At 38.9% G+C, this 23128-nt stretch overlaps 1 protein-coding gene across 1 annotated transcript in view; it reads right to left on the bottom strand.

Annotated features, from left to right (window-relative positions):
• The window catches only part of PAPPA2 (pappalysin 2), a 488087-nt gene that overhangs the window by 317339 nt on the left and 147620 nt on the right, over positions 1-23128 (bottom strand). The window contains exons 3-5 of the mRNA XM_067728728.1: positions 6969-7025; positions 4173-4409; positions 3677-3899 (exon numbers count right to left, since the gene is read on the bottom strand). The gene's annotated coding sequence lies outside the window, so the exon portion shown is untranslated. The remainder of the gene's footprint in view (positions 1-3676; positions 3900-4172; positions 4410-6968; positions 7026-23128) is intronic.

Below are 23128 nucleotides of genomic sequence, written 5' to 3'. Positions count from 1 at the left end.
TGAAAATTCTTCAGGAAAATGGTCATGGATGAGAAAAGGGAGGGTAAAAGTCAGCAGGCAAGAGACTGATGGGAGTCCTTAGACGTACCTAGGGGCCTAAACCATAACTGTCACCTCAGAGGACTGCCAGATGATTGTATGAATGGGGCCGAAGGAACACAGCAGGTCACAACTTCAAAGAATTTGGAGGGGAGTGAGAGCCATTTGTCAATGTACAAAAGAGGGAATGTAATTCCACAGGGACTGTGCCATAAATAACCCTTATGGCTCTGATTCAGTTAGAGCTCCCTTTTCCAAGAGGACATCAACACTGCCAAACTGGGTAGGTATGGTTCTTTTATTTCTCCTATCGAATCATAAGCTCTTTCAATAAGTGATTCCATGACTCAGTTATATTTGACCTCCTTAGGAGTCTACTATAGAGTCATGACAAAATTTTTTTAAATGAATGAATGGATTTCTAAATGAAACAGACCACTCACCATCTCTGACATGTCACTGTCATGAGTAATAGGGTCTCTAATAGGCTGATAACAAAAATCCCCACATAAGTTGGGGTTCTCTGGTTTATGCCTATTCATTATTGTCGAGTCTCTAGACCTCACTTTCACTCCCATCAAAGTCTCCCCAAAACGGAACATGGCACCCACCCAGAGAGTAGATTCAGAAATTCTTCCCTTCTCACCTAGGCAACATAGAAGAGTTTACACAAAGAAAGAAACACCTTAAAGGGAGCCTAATGGGGCATTTCCTCCACCCTCTAAGAGGAAGGAAGGAGAGGCAAGGCAGTGAGTTGGGTATAGCCCAGGTTTATTACATTTGATTTTCCTTTCAGTCAACACTCGAGAGAAAGAGAGAGACCAACACTGGGTACCTTTGCAGGAAACTGCAGTGATTTTAGTAGGGTAGAAAGTGGAAGAGTGAAATGTTATTACTATAACAACTGACATCATAATTGCTCCTCAGAGGACAACCGTCTCTACTGAGTAAATACCTTGATAAGCGGCTTAGGTTGGAGGGTGAGTCACTAAGCATAATAAATAGATTGGTAGATATTCTATATGAGAAGATGAGAGAAATTTGTTTTGCTACTGAAACATGGAAGGGAGAGAGGAACCATGACATAGAATGAGGTTCAGACAATACTTGGAGTGATATTGCTTGTGAAAGTTCTCCAGTGGTGGGGCAAAGACATTTTTAAGAATGAGGATGGTCTCAGGTTCAATATGAAGTTTATATTGCTATACTTTAAAATCCTCCTCTTATATCCCCAAATTCCTTATTAAAATCTACTAATCACAAAAAAAAATTGCTTTTATGTGTAGAAATTGTGATAATTAAGAGAAGATTTAATGTTTAGGTTGATATTTTGTGACTTGAATTTCGTGTTTAGGTTGATATTATGTGAAACAGAAACAGCATAAAAGGGACAGTGAGATGACCCATAAAAGAAGCAAGAGTTTACAGCCAGGGCTAATGAGGAGACAATAATTTCCCTAGAAATTCATAGTAATTCTGAGGAGCATTTTGGTCTTTCACAGATGTGGAATTAGAACTTCAATCCAATCTTATGCAGATCTCAAGGAAAAAGAAGGGCCCAGCTAACATCAAGGCTACAGGCTGATAACAAAAATCTGTGTATAACGGCATTCTGTGGTTCATGCCTTTGCAGAATCTATAGATCTCACTTTCACTCCCCACAAAATCTCCCCAAATCTTTCTAGATGTTCCTCAGATACATTGCCCATGTATGCCGGAATAAGACTCTCTGCCACCACTTGGTGATCTTCACTTTTCCTCCTTCCCTGCTTGCCTCGTGGGAGTGCCTTCCTGCTGCCTGCACTACCTGGAAGCACTGGTGTTGCTTCCAGAGGCTGTCCCCTTCTCTCTTGACCAAAGGTGCTTTCCACTTAAGTCATTCTTTCTAAAGTGTGGAGATTCCACATGTTTTAGTTATCTATGACTGTGTAACAAACCACCCCAAAACTTAGTGGCTTAAAACAACGACTTATTATTTCTCATGATCCTGTGGATTGACTGAGCATCTTTTCTGCTTCGGGTGGTGGCAGGTGGAGCGCTAGGATGCTGGAAGATCAAAAATGGCCTCATTCACAATGGCTGGCAGTCAGTGCTGGCTGTGTAGGCTGGGAGCTCGGTTAGGGCTGGAGGCTGGAGGATGTGATTCCCCTCCAGCGGGTCTTACCCTGTAGTTTCTTGGGCTTCCTCACAACATGGTGGGTGAGTTCCAAGAAAAGTGAAAGGCAAAGCTGTAGATCTCTTAAGGCCTGATCTCAAAATTTATATAACCTCACCCCTGCAACATTCTATTGGTAAAATCTAAAGGGAGGAGAAATACATTCCACTTCTTGATGGGAGGAATAGTGGGGGAAAAAGAAAAGAAATAACAAAAAATTGCAGTCATCTTTAATCTACTACACCACGCTACTCTGCCATACACACACACACACACACACACACACACACACACACACACACACACACTACTGCTGTACAGTACTTCCTTACGTTGAATCTCAGAGCATACCTCTACTTCCAACCTCTTGCAGACAGTCTATATGAGAAATACTCATCTATTTCTATTGCCAGCACCCTAAGCCTTAGACACCAGAACAGGAGAGTCTGGCAGCAGGACCAATCTACTGAATCGATCCTTCCCTGCCAAGCAGTCTCCTTCTGCCTAAACTCCCTTGCTTTTCAGTCAACCACACTTCCTCTTTTGACCAGGCCATTTATCACAGGGATTGTGTATCCTTTTGAAGCTTTTATTTCATTGGCTTACTCAAAAAAACATTAGTTCACCTTAATCAGACATATGCATGTACCATCTTCAATAAGGGGCTAACTATGAAATGTCTCTGCTACTTATCCAGTACTGGCACAGATATGACAGGGTCTTCAAAGTGTTCATGATAGTCATATATCACTGAAAGTTCCCCAAATCTAACTCAGCACAGCAATTCAGCTCTCTGAAAGCATGCCTGAGCCGCCTGAACCTGAACTACTTTAAAAAGACTCCCAGTGAGTCAAGTTCCTGAACTTAACTGAATTGGTGCAGTTCCAGAATTTTTTGGTGGTTTTGGGAAGCTAAGAGGGTGAAAAACCACAGATACCACCCCCCCAAACAAATCCCCAGTATGGTACAGTCTCTGATCAGCTTTGTGTCTGGATCCAAGGCAAGAAAAAATCCTAGGGGGGAAAATGTAGAAGAGAGAATTGGACAAGGAAGAAGAAGAGCGTAACATTTCTAATTCCCATCTTGTCACCAGCCTAGAAGAAGTCTAAAGCTGCTAACACTGCAAAAGAATGACTTTCCTCCTGCCCCCTCTTCAGGCAACTGAGATTCTGACCTGACCAACTGCTAAAACCTTGCCCCAAGGACAGTTACCAATGAAGCAAATTAAGCCAGAGATAAGGTAGTCTTCCCCCAGTCCACACTTCTGGATTCAAACTGCTCTGCTCCACCCTCACCTTACACAAGAAATGCAGTCAAGAAGAAGAGCACTTGATAACAGCCAAAGGGACAGTGAGTTTCTTCCCACTGTAGCTTCTAGCCAACTACTGACTTTCAGCTTCACTGTCTTGTTATGAATATTAAAAAGGAAAAGGTGCCATCGCAAGTGCAGGGAGTTGGTGATAAATTACTGTCTTGACTTACATTGATTAATTGCAATTCATTATCCAGACAGGTAATGGGCATTCATGTTGTTTCCACTTCCTGGAGATGATCAGTAGCCAAACCTTGTAAACAGCGAGATGGAAAAGCAGGAACAACTCAGGACAGTGAATGGTGGGTTGCTGAATGCTCTGTTTCATTAGTTTTTCCTATCAACATCTCATGGAGAAGCAAATTTCTAATTCAGATGAAACTGGATCTTCATCTGAAAGCAGGAACAGCAAAATAAGTTTTTCTCTAATGAGAAAAATAGTGGAAAGGAGCACACAGTGTTGCATACTGTGCACCTTTGCTGCTGCTATTAGGTCACGTCCTTTTCCCTCCCTGTCCCCCTCTCTCCCTCCACCCTTCTCTTCGTCCATCCAACTCATTCTCAGACTCTATCTTCTCCAAGAGCCACTCTGACCCCACAAGTGAGGCCAGCACTGTTCTTGTGCACCCCTTTGTTTCCTGTGCACACCCCCACTACTGCTCTTACCCCAATGTGTTAAAGTTACTTGGTCATGTGTCTTCAGAAGAGTAGGCTGAAAAAGAGCAGCGTTATGTCTTGTACTGCTTTGCATCATTAGGTCCTAATCCTCTCTCTTGCACATCAAAAGGATTGAATCCGGGATTTCCCTGGTGGTGTGGTGGTTAAGAATCCGCTTTCCAATGCAGGGGAGTCCAGCGAGCCACAGCTAAGGAGCCTGCCAGCCGCAACTAAGACCCGGAGCAACTAAAATAAATAAATAAAATATATATTTAAAAAAAAAAAGGATTGAATCCACCTTGAACTGAGCTGAATGAACATCTATCATACTGTTTTGGGACTTTTAGTATCCTCTACCTTCTCCTCAATGTTACCAAGTAAGTTCTATTATTATGTTTCATAGTCTTGAGGCTAAATTAAGTGAATCTCAAAGAAGTTTTGAGACTTCCTGATCCCTGCTCTCCAGAATAATGTATGTGAACATATAGCAGAAATACTTTCCTATTACTTTCTTGACTTACTCTTTGAGTTGCTTTTCCAATAAGACATATCCTTTGCTAAGCCATTCACATTCTCTCCTGAGTTCCTACTGTGCTAAAGCCAGATGTTTGTGAGTTGTATGTCCATTCTGGGAATGCTGTCCCACTGACTGATAGGACAAACTTATGACTCTCCCTCACCAACCCTGTACATACATACTCCCACACACGTAGGTACATGTACAGGACTGTGCCCATTTGCAGATGGTTTCTGAATTTATCCTTGAAAATCCCACATAAAGATTTTCAGAATCATAAGGACTCTTGGGAATTCCCTGGCTGTCCCGTGGTTTGGTCTTCAAGCTTCCACTGCAAGGGGCATGGGTTTGTTGCTGGTCAGGGAACTAAGATCCCACATGCCATGCAGCACAGTCAAAAACCCCCAAAATATTAAGTACTCTTGATTGGATTTCAAATACATAGTATTTTTTAAAATTGTGCTCAAAAGAATTATTTTCTGCTTACCTTCCTTTCAAAGTCACCAATGCCGAACTTCAAGACCTGAATGTTCTCAGGTATCTTCTGATGGGTTTCTTTTTTTTTTTTTGCCTATCAAGCTTTTCAAAATCAAGGGTAATTCCACAAAGGCACTGCACTCTTCTATTGGCATTCCAGTAGACTGGGATAGATGGTACAGATTCTCTGCATTTGGGTTGAACTATTATGGCCCTGTAGATGGATATTCTCAGATTGTATAAAGTGTGCCTACTATGTGGTACTCTTAGTTTCCTCAAATGTGTTCTTATTTAACGTTAGGAAGGCAGCAACGAGTCTTAGAAAACCTGCAGACTGGTAGTCAGGAGAGGCCTCAAATGTTTTATAGAAGGAAGTGGTACATGAATAGGTAAATACGTAAGTAGGGAGATAGGTAAGGAGGTGGGTACTTAAGTAGGTAAGTTGGTAGGGAAGTAAATAAACAGGATTTCTCTACTAACTAGCACTCTGAGATTGGGAAAGTCATCCCTCCCCTCTGGGCCTCAGTTTCTAGTTCTCTAAAATTAAGGCAGTTGGACTACTTGGTCACCAAGCTCTGTTCAAGTCTTTTGAGTCTATGAAGTCATCTGTGACCAGCTTTCCTTCATCCCACTTTCCCATTCTCACTGCTGGTGTGTTTCCATATTCCCTACCATCCTCTTCCATGGATCTTCTCAAGGTGACTCTAGATCTACTGAGACCTGCTTTCTTCCATTTAAGTTCTTTATTGCCCTGGAATTCTAACACTTCTCGGTTCATGGCCCTTCCCCCATGGTGGCCGGTCACCCTTCAATATTTAAATGCTTTCTTCATGTTAACAAGAAGCAAAGAAAAGCCCCTGACTTCCTTGTTTCCTGTAGCGAATGGTTCTGAAGTGACCTGAAAAGTTAATGTAACTTCCTCAAATGCCTCACTCATTGACCTACAGAGAAGTTGAGCCGCTGGCTCACCCTGGCTGCAGTCATCTGTTTTTAATTGCATCAGTCCCCGTATCAGCCACAGGCTTCAGTTTCACAGCCTGGGATGAGCCGTTTAGGGAGACCGCCTTCCCTGCCTTCCCCAAACACCTCCAGCCTGAAAGGAGCTGTCACAGATATCACCTCACGTTGATAGTTTTCCTTTTAATATTTATAAACAGGAAAGTATTTTTCTCTCCCCCACTTGAAATGTATATATTCATTCATTAAAAGGCATTGACACGGCTGAGGTAATGGCCTGTCGACAGCTTTACAGCAAGAACCATCTCACTGCCTGCAGGCCTGTGCATTTTAATATAATTAAAAGGCTTCTGTTTGGAATCTTAGCTAATTAATATTCATGCCTTCCTCCTTCCACCCACCATTCCCAATTTGCCATCTTTTAGGAGATTGATCATGGCCCAATTAATCCCGCCACCAGTCAAAGCAAGACAGGCAGGGAAGAAAGGGGGAAATGCCATTGCAGTGTTGGCTCCTAATGAGAAAAGAGCTTTTTAAATAATGGAAATCTTCTCCCGGTTTATAAGGAAAGTTGCGGAAGGATCTCTATGACTATGGGAATTGGTAGGAGTGGAAATGTGGACCAGGGACTGTGGATTAATTCCTCACACTGAAGTGAGTTCAATTTATTAATCTTTAAGAGTCTTCACAAGTTTCGTTCATGCCAGAAATCACAGGACAGGAAATTGGAGAAGCAGGTAATATATTTTTTAAATTTTTAAAAAATAATATAAAAGTGAAAATGACAGCAACAGGTATTTCTCACTATTCAGTAGCTGAGAAAACCATCCACAAATGAAAGTGTGGTCACTTACTTTTCTTTGTCTCTGCCATCCTTTAACACCAAGGCTTACAAATGGGCATTGCTTTGCCTGAAAAAAACAAAAACAAAAAACACCCTGGTAAGTGATGAGAATAAGGGTATTTGTAATTAAACTATCCTCAGGTATGTGAAAGCTTGTCACAATGGAGCAAATTAAGCTTTCTCTCTACTTGACTTGAAAAGATAAAAATGGAAATCTTGGCAGCATTTGTGATGAGACACCCAACAGCGACAGACCTGAGCTTGAAGGAGCTCTAAAGTAAGAGAAGGAAGAAATAGTCTCTGCCTTCCCCACACAGTTGCTCTTCCAATCCTCAGTGTCTTGAGAACATGTTGTCCAGTGATGAGGACAAAAGCCATAAAAGAGAGTTGACAAGAAGCGCACCTCACATTCAGGTTAGCTGACAATGGCCAGGTTACTTCACCACTTTGAGTCCCATCTACAAAATGGGAAATACCTCCATCAGACAATTGTTGTGAGAACTAAATGAGAAAAAGCCTTCAAAGTGCCTAGCACAATGGACAGTGAATACTAATTCCAGTTGAATAGCCACAGCAAGCAGACTATGGAACAAAGTGGAGAAGTAATAGCTACTCCATGTCATAGAGAAGAACATTTTCCCAGAAAGAAGAAAGAAAGGGTGGAGAGGCCTTGGCCACAAAATACATAACAAGTACAAAAAAGCCAAAAAGGAGTTGATCACATCTTTAAGCCTGTCTCGCCCAGTGCACTGGGTATTAATAATGGAACAAAGAGGGGTTACAGAAACAAGATAAAAATAAACCAGAAGCACTGGGGTTACACAACAGGTACATGTAGTCTGTCCTGTTGATGAGTCACTGGTCTGAGAAATCTGTTTAGGTTCAGCAGGAAGTCTATGAACAGGCTGCAGCTTAATTGTCCTTCCACCGTGTCTGCTCCCATTGTGAGCTTGGGGCTCTTTATTTCTTAAAAGTATGAGCAATCACATCCTCCTGGATGAGATCATGTAGGGATGTATTGCTGATCCATCCAACTGGAATGCCCTTTTACAGTTTCCAGCTATTAAACTCCCACTCTCACTTCAGGGCAGCAGAAGTGTCCCTTCCTCTGGGAAGTCAGCCCCATTAACCTGGCCAGAGCTAATCATTCCTTACTTTGGATCCCCAAAGAATACTTCTGCTCTATTAACATTTATAAGTCTCTCTCCCTCAATGATAATGATGGTGATATTTGTTAACAGTTATTGAAGTCTTTCTAAGTACCAAGTACTGTGCTCAATGTTTTATGGACACTAGCTCAGTTAATCCTAGGAGGTATATATTTTTATTCTCCCCATTTTGTTGATGATGAAACTAAAGTTTAGTGAATATCATGAGTATCTTGCTTGTCACACGGCTGATAAAACAAGATTAGGACAAAGGCAGTTGAACTCCAGAGTGCCCCCTCCCATTCTGATTCAATATTGTCTCTTCAACAAGGCTTAGTACACACTGAGAGCTCAAGAATGATTTGTACACTGAATAAGGATCATTGGATGGTTGGAGGCATAGACCTGACCGCTGGAACAGGCAAACGCAACTGCAGATATGCATCGGAGGGAGAGGCTCTCCACAGCCCATCATCCTTGTCACCATATTCCCACTGAGCCTTCTTTTTGGTCCTAGTCATACCCAAGATTGTATACAAAGCCCAAAATTTCTTTGAAACAGATTCAACCCATGAAGAAGGCTGTGGAGAAACAAACTTACACCTCTTTTTTTAAGTTTTATGTTTTGTCAAAATGTTATTGTTGGTGATGAGCATAGGTTGCAGTGAAGCAGGGGTTGAGTCCAAATGATTGGAAGCTGAAGGGATTTCTCTATGGGGTTTTGATTTGTTATGCCAAACCCATATAGTAAAGGGAAAGACTCCAGAGGCTGACCTGGGTTAAGCTCTGGGCAATTGAGGCATATCCTGCAGTCTCTCTAACACAGTCATCCATAAAATTGTGGTGACATTGCCCACCCACTCATGTTGAGAGCACGAGTATGAGAGCCCTTAGTGTGAGGGTGTGGTGATCTTTGGAAAAAGTTGCATGGTCATGCTTTCTCCATGGTGAGTTATCTTTAAACCAAGCTCTAGGAAGATGCTTGAAATGCATTCTCTTCCTCCTCCTCAGCTGCCAGCAAGACAATGGGAACTGCTATATAACAGAGGATGCAGTTTCCAAATGAGCAGGGAGTAATTGTGAGGCTTCTATAATTCTTTCAGGGAAGAACTGTGAGAGGCAGAAGAGATCATAGAATTTAGCTCTCTCATTTTACAGATGAGGAAGTTGAGGCCAAAGCCAGAGAGATTGTGGAATGAGGGAATGGCCAACCGGACCAAGATAACATGACTGGTTCACAGGGAGCTGAGATGGGAACCCAGATCTTCCAACTTCTATTGATATCATGCTGTGATTTCTCTTCTCAGAACTTAAAGTTGTATTTCCGATTTTGATAACTGTTTTGTTAAGTGAGAAGTGGAGAGGGAGAACCAGTGAAGGCAAGAGAGAAGCGTTAGATTTTCCCTTTAAAACAGCTGAACAACAAAGAAAGTGTATTGTCACTGGTAGTTAAAAAGAGAGAGAGAGGGGCGTCCCTGGTGGCACAGTGGTTGAGAGTCCTCCTGCTGATGCAGGGGACACGGGTTCGTGCCCTGGTCCGGGAGGATCTCACATGCCGCGGAGCGGCTGGGCCCATGAGCCATGGCCATTGAGCCTGCACGTCCGGAGCCTGTGCTCCGCAATGGGAGAGGCCACAACAGTGAGAGGCCCACATACCGCAAAAAAAAAAAAAAAAAGAGAGAGAGAGAAGGTGGGGAGAGAAAGAAAGAAAGAGAGAAAGGAAGGAAGAAAGTAAATGAAAAAGAAATGAAAATTTTCATACGAAAAATTTTTAAAATATAAGCAAATAACAAGAGTTTATCCAACAAGCTATAGAATACAGGTGAGAAAAATGAATAGGCCATAATCACTCACAGTTTTTAGAAAAACAAGTTCATCCCTAAATTTTGAAATTGTCACAATTCATCAGCATCCTGCAAAACGTCTGGTGAGATTGGTGCTCAAACTGATACCCAGAAGCATGGTTCTTATGAACCAGTGCTACATTTTTTTTCTTTTTTTTTTTTGCGGTACACAGGCCTCTCACTGTTGTGGTCATGAAAGCATAAAATACTGAGGGGTCATTTAGCAAAATATTTTCAATACTTGTACAATAAAAACTACAAAGCATTAAGTGGAGAAATTACATAAATGGAGAAGTATATCATGCTCATGCGAATCAAAAGACTCAATATTGTAAGTCAAGTGTTCCTTAAGTATTGCAGATTCAATGCAATACCAGTCATAATTCCAGAGGCTCTTCTATATAAATTGATATACTTATTCTAAGATTTATATGGAAATGTAAAAGGCCTAGAATAGCCAAAACAATTTTGATAAAGTAAAACAAAGTATGAAGATTTATAATATGTGATTTCAAGCATTTCCACAGAGCTACAGTATTCAAGACAATGTGGTATTCATGTAAGGACAGTTCATGAAACAAAATAGAGTCTACATGTACACCCCTACATACATGGCCAATTGATTTGGACAAAGGAAACAAGGAAATTCAATAGGAAAGTATAGTCTTTTAAACAAATGGTGCTGGAACTAATGAATATTCATATGGGAAATAAATCAGCATTTACCATTACTTTATTTCATAAACATTAATTTACTTGAAATGGGTCACAGAACTTAACATAAAGACTAAAACTATATAACTTCTAGAGAAAAATATGGGAGAAAGGTCTTTGCAACCTTAAGATAAAGATTTTTTTGACATATAAGGCATAAAGCATAAAAAAGAAATTATGAATTATACATTATCAAAATTAAAATTTTTCTTTAAAAGGTTAAGAAAATTAAAATTCAAGCCACAGATTGGGAGACAATACTTACAATATCTACGTCAAACAAGGGACAGGTATCAAGTATATATAAAGAAAATTTACAACTTGATAATAATAAAAAGTGTCAAAATATTTTATTATCACTGCCCAAAAGAAAATATTAAGTGGCCAATACACACTTAAAATATGTTCAGTATTATTACTCATCAAGAAAAGTAATTAAGACCACAGTGATTTACCACTACATCTCTTCTAGGATAACATTTCTAAAAAATGACCACATTAAATGTTGGTGAGAATGTGGAGCAACTGGAGATTTCATACACTGTTGGTGGGAATGTGAAAATCATACAACCAACTTTGAAAACAGTTTGGAAGTTTGTTATAAAGTTTAACATATACTTGTCATAGGACTCAATAATCCAATTTCAAGACACACGAAATTATATAACTTCTTTATAGTTTTTTGTTGCTGTGCTAGTGGTAGTGCATTTTAATTTCACTTTTCCAATTGTTTGTAACTGTATGTAGAAACACAGTGGATTTTTGTATATTGATCTTGTATCCTGTGATCTTGCTAAATTTACTTGTTAGTTCTAATACCCTTTTTTTTTTTTAAGATTACTTAGGGCTTTCTATTATACCATCATATTAATTTGCTAGGGCTGTCATAACAAAATACCAAAGAATGGGTGACTTAACAGAAATTTATTTCTCACAGTGCTGGGGCCTGGAAGTCCAAGGTCAAGGTGTCAGCAGACTTGGTTTCTTCTGAGGACTCTCTCATTGGCTTGCAGACGGCAACTTTTTGCTCTGTCTTCACATGGTCTTTCCCCTGTGCATGTTCCTGGTGTCTGTGTGTCCAAATCTCCTTTTCTTATAACTACACCAGTCAGATTAGATTAGGGGCTATCTTAATGGCCGAATTTTAACTTAATTACCCCTTAAAGGTCTATCTCCAAGTATAGTCACATTCTGAGGTAGTGGGGTTGAGAGCTTGATCATATGAATTTGGAGGAACACAATTCAGCCCATAACCATCATCAGGTTGTCCGCAAATAAAAACATTTTCTTCTTCTTCTCTAACTATATGCCTTTTATTTAGTTTTCCTGCCCTATTGTACCAGCTAGAACCACCAGTCAACTGTTGAATAGAAGTGATGAGAACAAACATCCTTGACGTATTCACAATCTTAGGTGGAAAAGTATTCAATTGTTCCCCATTAAATATGACGTTCAGTGTAGTTTTTAATAGATGCCCTGTAAGTCAGGTTAAGAAAATTTACTTCTATTCCTAGGTTACTTCTATTCTTAATTTACTTCTATTCCTAGTTTTGATTATGAATGGGGGTTGCATTTTTTCAATTGCTTTTTCTGTACTGTAATTCCTGGTAACATACCTTGGTCTAGAATCCACTTTTTCTGATATTAATATAACAATTCCAGCTTTCATTTGATTAGTATTTGTATAGTATATCTTTTTGCATTCTTTTACGTTTACACCATTTGTGACTTTGTATTTAATGTAAACTGTTTTTAGACAACATGCAATAATGACAAGAACAATTAGTTCTTACTTTTTTATCTATTCTGACAATGTCAGTCCTTTAGTTGAATTGTTTAGAGTTTATATTTAATATTATTGATATGGTTAGGCTTGAACTGACTATCTTGATAGTCTTTTCTATTTGTCCCATAGATTCTTTCTTTTCTCCTGTCTTGTTCTGTCTTCTTTTGGATTAAATTAAAAATCTTTTATGATTGCATTTGTGTGTGTGTGTGTGTGTGTGTGTGTGTGTGTGTGTGTGTGTGTGGTACACGGGCCTCTCACTGTTGTGGCCTCTCCCGTTGCGGAGCACAGGCTCCGGACGCGCAGGCTCAGCGGCCATGGCTCACGGGCCCAGCCGCTCCGCGGCATGTGGGATCCTCCCAGACCGGGGCACGAACCCATGTCCCCTGCATCGGCAGGTGGACGCTCAACCACTGCGCCACCAGGGAAGCCCTATGATTGCATTTTATCTCTACTATTGGCTTATTACCTGTCTCTATATTTTCAGTTTTTGGTTTGTGCATGTGTGTGTGTTTGCTTTAGGGTTTAAAATACACCTTTTTACTTATCAAAATCTACCTTAAAATATTATTATACCACTTACATTAGTGTGCTTCCATTTCCTCCTTCCCAACTTTTGTGTAGTTATATATTTTATTTCTTCAAATATTAGAAACCTCAAAATGTATTCTTAATTTTGCTTCAAACAGTTGACTATCTTTTGAAGAAATTTTAAAATGAAAAAAAATTATTTTAAACTTACCCATATATTTGCAATTTGTAGAGCTTTTTATTTCTTTATCTAGCTCTAAATTTCTGCTTCAAGAATATCTTTTAGCATTCCTTATAGTTTAGAGCTTTTGGATACAACTTCTTTCAGCTTTGGTTTGTCTGAAAAGTCATTATTTCACCTCAATTTTTTTGAAAGAAATATTCACTTACTATAGAATTCTAGTTTGATAGGGTTTGATAATATTCTAATATAGAATTCTAGTTTGTTTGCTTTTCTTGTTCTGTTTTTGGGTTTGTTTTTGTTTTTAGTTTCAGCACGTTAAAGATGCTGTTCCACTGTCTTCTGGTTTGCATTGCTTCAAATGAGAAGACTACGGTAACTATCTTCATTCTTCCATCCATAACATGTGATTATTTTTCCCCTCTGGCTGCTTTTTAAGATTTTCTCTTTATCACTGGTTTTTACCAATTTGTTTATGATGTGTCTTAATGTGGTTTTCTTTGTGTTTATCATGCTTGAAATTCCTTGAAATTTTCAGATCTGTGGGCTTACAGTGTTCATCAAATTTAGAACATTTCAGCCATTATTTCTTTAAATATTTTTCTGTCCTCCCCCATCCTTCTGGAACAATGTATATGTTAGACTGTTGGAAATTTTTCCCAAAGTTCCTGAGGCTCTGTTCATTTACTTGTTTCAGTATTTTTCTCTATATGCTTTATTTTGGATGGTTTTTCATTGTTATGCTTTCAAGTTCACTGATTTGTTTTTTCTTCTGCAATGTCTAATCTGCTACGAATTCCACCCAGTGCTGTTTCATTTTGGATATTCTACTTTTCAAAACTAGAGTTTCTGTTTTGCTCTCTATATTATTTCATTTTTCTCCTCTTTATGTTCACATTTTTCTTTAAATACTTATGCATATTTATATTAGCTCTTTAAAAACTCTTGTTTGTTAATTCCATCATCTGTCACTTCTTACAGGTTTCTTTTGACTTATTTTTCTATTGAATATGGATCATGTTTTCCTATTTTCACAAGATTAGTACCTTTTTATTTAATGCTAAACTGGCTAATTTTATATTGCTGAATGCTGGATTTTGTGGTCTTCCTTTAAAGAGTGTTGCACTTTGTTTTGACAGAGAGTTACATTACTTAAAGATTAGCTTGATCATTTTCAAGATTGTTTTTAAGCTTTAGAAAGTGGATCTTGAGTGGCCTTTACTCTATGGCTAGTTTAGCCTCACTATTAAAGCACAACCACCCTGAGGTCTCTACCAAATGCCCCAAGTTTTCAGCAAGGACCCTGGCTGCTCAGAACTTGAATATCTTCTAGCCCTGTGTGAAATACAGCTTCTTCATCATTATTTGCCCAGGCTTGGGGTGTTTCTCCCTATATATGCACAGTTAAGTATTCAACAACAGACTCAAGGGAATCCCTATGAAATTTTTGAACCTTTTTTCCTGCCCAATTCCCTTCTCCCCAATACTCTGTCCTGATAATTCCAATCACTTCAGCCATCTCGACCTCCAGTATTGATTCAGCAACTCAGAAGTTCTGCAGTGCTCTGCTTGGGATCCCCCTCTTTGAACCAGGGTGAGGCAAGTGCCTCCAGGCATAAAGTTGGGCAATCTTAGGCTTCCCTAACTTGTTTCTCTGCTTTCAGGAAACACAGTCCTCTGCTGCCTGTTTCCCAACATCCAAAACGGTTGCCTCATGTAGTTTGTCCAGTTTTCTACTTGTTTATGGTAAGAAGGGACGTTCTGGACCCAGTTACTCCATCATGGCCAGAAGCAGACATTTGTCCCCAAAATTGTTTGTTTTAAAACACAAAAATATCGCTTACTTTGACCTGTGGACAAAATAGCCTGGGAAGTGTTGAAATAGAATAAAACGCCTAAATAGAATGAAAATGCTACATGTGTCAATAAATATTGTGTTGTATTATTTATTAATGGGGTTTTTGTCACTTGATTTAATTGAAGAGGAATTGAGGAGGAAGGAATCAGGAGAAACCATTTCACAACAGGAAGAAATATTTTATTAAAATTTTTCACACTCTGATAGTTCCTTAGGTTGCTCCCTGTATCAGCAGGATAAGCTAGATCATTCTGTGATTCCAAATAATTTCCTGAAAGCAGTTACTTAAGATAATGAAGTTTTATTTCTCTCTCATGCTACCCATCCATTATGGGTGGGTTACAGGTTACAGCTATGTTCCATGTCAACTTCATTCCATAACCCAGCAGAAGGAGTGGTATCTGTCTGGGACTTAAACGGTTTTTATGGCAGAGGGAAAAGACATATGGCTCTTATAACTTCTGCCTTGAGGATGACACATTTTCAACATTGCATTGGCCAAAGGAAGTCACATGGCTATGCATTACTCCAACAAGCCAAGGATATAAAATCCTTCCACAGGGAAAAAAAATTATTTTGTAAATACTAATACAACCTACTGTACTTCTATACCTGTCATCTCTTCTGTCTTGGATTAGTTCCTAACATAAAGCTAAACAGTATCAAGAAACGTAGCTAGGTATTTGAACGTGGCTTCCATCCTGAAACTGCACATAGTCTGTGCTTAAATGATTACCATAAGCCATCAAAATGAAAAAGGGATTCTACATCTGCTGGTATGTGGAGACTACCAAAACATATTGTTAAGTGAACAAAAGTAAGATACAGACTAGTGTTTATAATACACTTTAATTTGTGTGAAGAGAAGAATGTATTTATACACCTGCATGTGTATGCATAGAAATATTCTAAAAGGATGCACAAGACATAGATGCTTCTAAAGTAGTATCCAGGAAACATTTCCTTGGAGCAGAACATAAGGGTCTAGACTGAGAGAGATGTTCTTATTGTATGCCCTTTTGTATTATTTAAATTTTTTCAAGGGTATTTATTATTTTCTTTTTTTCTTGAAGTGTAGTTGATTTACAAGGTTGTGTAATTTCTGCTGTACAGCAAAGTGATTCAATAATATATATATATATATATATTCTTTTTTTACATTATTTTCCTTTATGGTTTACCACAGGATATTGAATATAGTTAAGGGTATTTATCATTTTCTTAATGACTTAAAATTTCCTTTTTAGTATATTCTGAAGAGTTTGGTATCAGTCAACCAATTTCCCCAACAATGTTCCAGGGTATCACAAAAAGTAAAGTTATTATAGCACACTGCTGAATGATCATAACAGAAATCATAGAATCAATTGACAATGCACTCTCAGACCCACTTCAGAAAGCCCTTCACGAATTATGGAGATCAACTTAACGAAAAAATAAAACTATGAAAAAATGTCAGAGGATCCTGTGGGTTTCCTCTCATACTGATGAAATATTTAGTTCATGATACGCTGATCGCTGAGATCAAACAGACTTCAATGCTTTCCCGCCATATTTTCCTCCCTCAGATCTGCCATTAATGAGCCACTCCAGCTCCTAATCTGAAGAGGCATTCTACAGCACCTGCCTCCTGAGCATGGGAACATGGAGATAGCTTTCTAGAATGCTTGTGCCTAAACCTTACAATGAACAGACACCACTTTGCCCAAAACCCCTTACTTCACAATATTGGGGTAGTGGCCCCTTTACTCAAGAACAAAGTCAACTTCACGCTGGAATAATGAACGTATTGACTAAGAAACTCTTGTTCTTATTGTGAGTGTAAATTTCACAGTTATCTCTGTGGCCGTGTTTTGAAAATTTTAATGTTTAGATACTAAGTAGTTTAGATACTAAGCCTCTCTTGAAATTCTTCTTTCTATATTCATGTGGAAGACAGAAGAATGGCCACGCAAAGATGCCTATGTCCTAGTCCTTGGATGTATAAATATGCTGCATTACAAACTGGAAACAAATTATGTTAAATTATATTAAGGCTGCAAGTGGAATTAAGGTTGCTGATCAGCTGACCTTAAAATAGGCAGATTATTTTGGATTATCCAGGAAAGCCCAATGTCCCAATGTAATCAAAAAAGAGTTCTCAAAAGTGGAAGTGGGAAGCAAAGGAAGTGTCAGTGTTGGAGTGATGTGATGTGAGAAAAACCTAACCTCCTTAATAGGAGCATATTAAGAATAATATTAAAAAATTTTAAAAAGAATAATATATACAAGCTTACTTAGCATAACTCAACAACAAAATTTTTTCCAAGAAAAAAACTGATCAGGGCTTCCCTGGTGGCGCAGTGGTTGAGAGTCCGCCTGCTGATGCAGGGGACACGGGTTCATGCCCTGGTCCAGGAAGATCCCACATGCCGCGGAGCGGCTGGGCCCGTGAGCCATGGCCGCTGAGCCTGCGCGTCCGGAGCCTGTGCTCCGCAATGGGAGAGGCCACAACAGTGAGAGGCCCGCGTACCGCAAAAAAAAAAAAAAAAAAAAAAAGATCAACATTTTATCATATAGATTGTATTAACCATTTCAAAGAAATAATAAGTACATAAGAATGGCTGACAATACAACGAAATCCATCGCTAACCTCATAGCTATGGGATAGTTGCTTGTACAACATCATGTGTCAGACATGGAGTTTCACTAGTATTATTTAAATTGAAAGAAAAATGGGTCAGAACTTTGTCTGGACATCACCACTTTGTTCTAGTGTTCTCAAACAAATGGTTAGAATTCTGAAAGGATAGTGCAGACAGCTAGCATGTCTTAAATCAGATGTTTGGAGAAAAATGTGTAATAAAACTTACACAGTTTTTTTTTATTGCTTAATAGGTCAACAATATATTCAACAATAAGTGTTAGTCCTGCTTACTTTTTAAAACAGCTACGTCCAGACATAACAGAGTATTTACAGCAGAAGTTATTCTTTATGCCAGTCTATGTTCATCACTTTTTCACTCATTTATTCCACAAAAGATTGTTATTAGCGACTGTGAAGCTGAGCCACAGTGCATTAATTTTATAAATGAGATGTTGGCATCACTATCACAAAAGGATCAGAGGGAGGCTAGAGAATGTGGAATCACCATGGTGACCTACTGTGATGGTGAGCATCCCAGGAGTAATCGACCACAGAAAAACCATCAGAAAGCTCTCCTCCAGGGACATGTTGTTTTTTACTCAACCACTTAAGGAATGATCAGGGCCACAAAGTCAAGGAAGCAATCACTCTTCTGTGACTATTACAAAGAATGAAACGGAGTCCCTGGGCTCTTCCTCAGCCATTTGTACAGACATAACCTTGAGAAAGCCTTCCCCATCTCTGACTGGAAAATTACATTAGCAAGAGAGAAAAGGTTTTACAAATGCCAGAGGGTATAGTAGTTCATTATTAGCTCATTTGTCCCATTTGTACCATTTTAAGTTTCTGTAGTTTTGTGTTTCATCTGTTTGAACAGAGATTGGGATGTTGTTTGGGGGTTTGGAGAAGAGTGGCCCGAGGGATAAGATGTGGATAAAGGGAGACAGGGTAGCTTCACATAGAAGAATTTTGCATTAATATTAGGCTCTCTTACAAAAACCTGTCATTCCTTGTTTGTTTGTAATTACAACTCAAAATAATAGAAACAGATTGTTAAGGAGGATAACTAAAAAAATAGAAAGGTATTTATTAGAAGCCACATGAAAACTAACTTTTAAGGGATAATAAAACTGTAAGAAAAGACTTTTCCATCAACTGTGGGAATTTGCTTTGCTGCTACAATTTCTATGCTTTTAACTTTTGGATTCAGTCTTATAAGTGGGTGTCTGTTTCTTTCTCATATTTTTTTATAACATATATATGGCTACATATATATGTTATAAAATATAACATTTTATGGTTAACATTCGGAAATGAGTAAGGTTGACGATAGCCGGCTAATGCTAACCTAGCCTTCCAAGTACTATTATACTATAAACGAAAACCAATTTCTTTAGACTGTTAGCAAAGTAAAGCACATATTAGTCAATATTTAAAATGAGCTTCCCCAGGATGATTTTTCAAGGATATGTTAGGTATTATCCAATTAAAATTGCTGACATTAACAATAACCATGGTTTAGATTTATGCTATTGCATACACAGGTTAGGGGAAATTGGTATTGAGTCATTACCAAAGGTTAATTCCAGTAAGAACTGGTTATATTTGATTTATTGAATGACTACAGAAGGTACCTCTACATGAGGTACATTTCCAAATTCATGTTGCTGGTCAAAGAGATTTGAAATAAATATGCATAAATTGTAATTATTATCCTAAGACTGTATAAAACTCATAAATCAGCTGTGAAATAAGTCAATTGGTTATGCATATATGGACACATATTTAGAAGTAAATTTTCTGTAAAAATTAACTTAGGACAAAAAATTTTTGGAAATAAAATATATCACAAAATTGAATTTTTTTTCTTTTAGTGTCCTTTCAGATCTAAGGTTGCTTTTTTCTTATGTTTAGGAATATATAAATACACTATGTTTAATTTGGTTTGTCCTTAAAATCACTGTTTTTCTTATCTTTGAAATGTAAATACCTGGAAAAGAAAAAAAAAAAAACACATAGGAAATTTTTCCAATTTGGGAGGTGGGGAGAAGCAGCGGAGGAAGAACGAAATAACTGGGAAATTATTTTATTTTTACTAAGTTAACAAAATCTCACAACTTTCTCCACACATATACATATTTCTAAATGAAAATTTTCAAAAGTGTCACCCTTCTTTTGACTTGAGTGCATTTATCCATGTGCATCTAAGCACACTTATTTATCATAGGATTCCTGTTTCTAATTATATTGCAAAGGGGTATAAACATTTCAAGCTTAGAGCAGGGTGTTCTCATTTATTATTGAAAGAACATGGTAATCTCCAAATTCATCCATACATACACACAGAGAGACCCAGGGAGTTGTTACAAGTATTTGCTCAGTTACCATGAGCTAGGAGAGAGACAGTAACCTATTCACTGACTCAGAAGGCTATTATCAACAAAATAAATTAAAGCATGAGTTGGTCCATAAAGGATGGATTGTGATAAGGTCAATGTTAGGCAAATTCTCCTTTATGCAGCGGGTCTTTTCAGCCTCAGAACCCCTTTCTGTGAACTGGACAGGGGAGCAGTGTGGAAGAGAGCTGATGGAGGGAGCTGTCCACCGTTGTCTCCCCTCCCCAGCTGGAAGCCAGATCTGTGTTAGAAGTCAAATTTGGGGGATCACAAATGCTCCATAGAAGCAGAAATCAGAGCAACTGAAACAACCCTGTCCTTTTCTACAGTAAGATCTGTTCTAATTTGCACATTTCCTGCCCAAGGATAAATTCAAAACCACTAGCTCAAAATTGGTATGATGAACTGCCCTGCAGAGTTTAGTAGTCTTTAGGATAAGTATGAGGCAGAATCCTAAATACGTAAAGATTAAGTTATTATCTATTCTGGGACCATGGCAGGACTAGCCACATATTCTGAAATTCTAATCAATTAAATCGAATCATTATTTATTATTAATTTACTATTCCTTAGATACAAGGATTAATAAGACATCACTGAAGTCAATTTAGTAAATAATTATTCCCCCCCAAATATGTGGTCCCGAAATGACGGCTGTGGACTAGAAATCATAGGCAATTTATAGTCCATCCTAGTGCGAAGCAGTTTCTCACCTGGCCAGGGAGTCATTTGTTCTTTCACACAGTCACATCACCTGTGAGTTACCCATTTTCTTAGGGAAGATTTTCTTACTTGGTTGTCAGCTAGACAGAGGCAGTTTAAATTAACATAAGACTCTTTACAGAGGCAGAAGCAACACAAGAGGTGGGCATAGGCGAGACCTGAGAGCGCAGCCACTACCACCGTGAGCCTCCTCGGCGAGCCCCCTCCTGAGACGGCCCCAGGCCGGAGGAGCTGCAGAAGCAGAGTTCAACACGGGTCCACCCTTCCTGCTCGCAGAGTCGGTCAACCACACCACCCAAGTGCTCACCGACTGTCGCAACAAGAAATTTCTGGGCCGTGCAAAGGCCTTTGACAGGCACTAAAATGTGGTGCTGGAGAATGGGAAGGAGATGTGGACCGATGTCCTCAAGAGTGGCAAGGTAAACAGTCCAAGCACTGCTACATCTCCAAGGTGTTCCTGTGGGGGGGCTCAGTCATCATGGTCCTGTGGAACCCACTCATCTCTGTCAAGGAGGGGCCTCCTCTGCTCCCTCAGAAATCACTCCCCAGTCCTGCAAGAACCTGCCCTTCGTGACGGGAATAATAACATCTTGTGGTTATTTTTTTTGGTTTTGTTTTAATAAATAAATAATTTTTCTAAAGAAGGAATGAAGGAAAGATGGAAGGAGGGGAAGAGAGGCAGAAGGGGAGGATAGTAAGAAGGAAAAAGAATACACTGGCTTACAAAAACAAAATTTGCAAAGGACAGCCTTAGGGATGACTGGTACCAGGGACTTCAGTGATGATACCTCGTATTTTTTTCTTGTGATTCTGTGTGGTGATTTCTTTCTGACCAGTGTTTCCAACAGGCATGGAGGCTGGTAACCTGTAGCTTCAGATTTTTATCTTTATAATCTCAGAAACCAAAATTTCAAGCTCTGGTTAGAAAAAAATTCAGGAAAAGTTCCTCATTGTCTTGGTTTGTGACAGGTGCCCACCCTGGGATGAATCTCTGTGGCCAAAGTCTCATCAGTAGTTAGCAACTCACAGAGTAGAGCATGGCAAGGAGGAAGAGGTCCCAAAGAAGAGGAGAGGGTTGTGTCCAGAAAGAATGAAGGTGCTGTGCAAACAGAACAGAACCCACTCAACCTGTAACACTTACCAGATTCTCATGACACCTATAACTTAAGAAATAGAAAGGATAATAAGAGTCCATGGTTCCAGGTTTCCAGCACTGTGTTAAGTTCTGGGTGCCATGTTTTAAAAGAGGCTGAGACAAATTGAAGAAATATCCAGAGGAGGGATGGCATTAGAAGCTATACTGTACAAGGTATGGTTAAAAGAACTGAAACCTAAGGAGGACTAAAGACATGTAGAGCAAAAAAACACAACTCTTTCATGTACATGAAGGAGCATATTTGCTCTGTACTGCCTAATTCAAGGGGTCACAAATGTGCCTACAGGACTCAGAAAGGTAATATAAGGGAATAGAGCTAGCCAGATGTTAGAAAAACAATAGTACATGCATGATAATTAATGGCAAGTGACACTCAGCCACAGGATGTAGAAATCTACAGGAAGTGGAGGTCTCTGGAGACCTGGAGAACTTATGCCCCATCTAAAAGAGGCAGTTCCCACTCAGGTCCAGATAACTGTTTCCCTGTAAGAAAGTGGCTGCAATATTACAAGATCTTTCTTTTTTTAAGAAAAGCCAGAAAACCTTATTTTTATGTAAAATCTCTCAATTTCTTCAATGTTGGCTTATTATTTTTAAAAAACACCAAGCAGGCCAAACAAAATGCTATTTGAAAGGGGTCCCCCATGGGGTCCCAGTTTGAAATATCTGCTTGAGAAAGTAAAACTAGAACTTGTCATTCAAAGTTCTTAAGAGTCAGGGTTTTAGTCTTTATAATTTATATATAGTTTAATAACTAGAACTCTTCAATCATAATATGATAGATGTTTTGTGAATTAGTAAGTGCACTGTCCCTGGATGTAGGTAAGTAGAAGCTGATGATATTTATTACGGAATATTATGGAAATGAATCTTGCATTAGGCGGTCTAACTGGCCCTAATAAAGGTCTACAGATTGATTTTGAAATTTTGGAAATGATATCAGAAAATGTTCTCCGAGAAAGATTCTGAAGAAGTAGAAAACAATATTTGAGAACTCTATAATCCACTTGAAGTTAAACACATTACTGAAAGAGACAATGGAGAAAGCCAACATGGCACAATGTTTCTAAGTGCAGGCAAGACCACACTGAAGATATATATCTATGTCCTGGCAACGGGATACGATTTTAATGGACATAAATCCAAATCTTTTTTTGTATAGTTACCAAAAAAAGGCTTCCTTGCCCTAAGTTTTAGCATGTTTGGA

This window comes from Pseudorca crassidens, chromosome 2 (assembly GCF_039906515.1).
Source record: "Pseudorca crassidens isolate mPseCra1 chromosome 2, mPseCra1.hap1, whole genome shotgun sequence".
NCBI lineage: Eukaryota > Metazoa > Chordata > Mammalia > Artiodactyla > Delphinidae > Pseudorca > Pseudorca crassidens.
The sequence above is the reverse complement of the archived record's forward strand: the minus strand, read 5'-3'. Positions and strand labels throughout refer to the sequence as shown.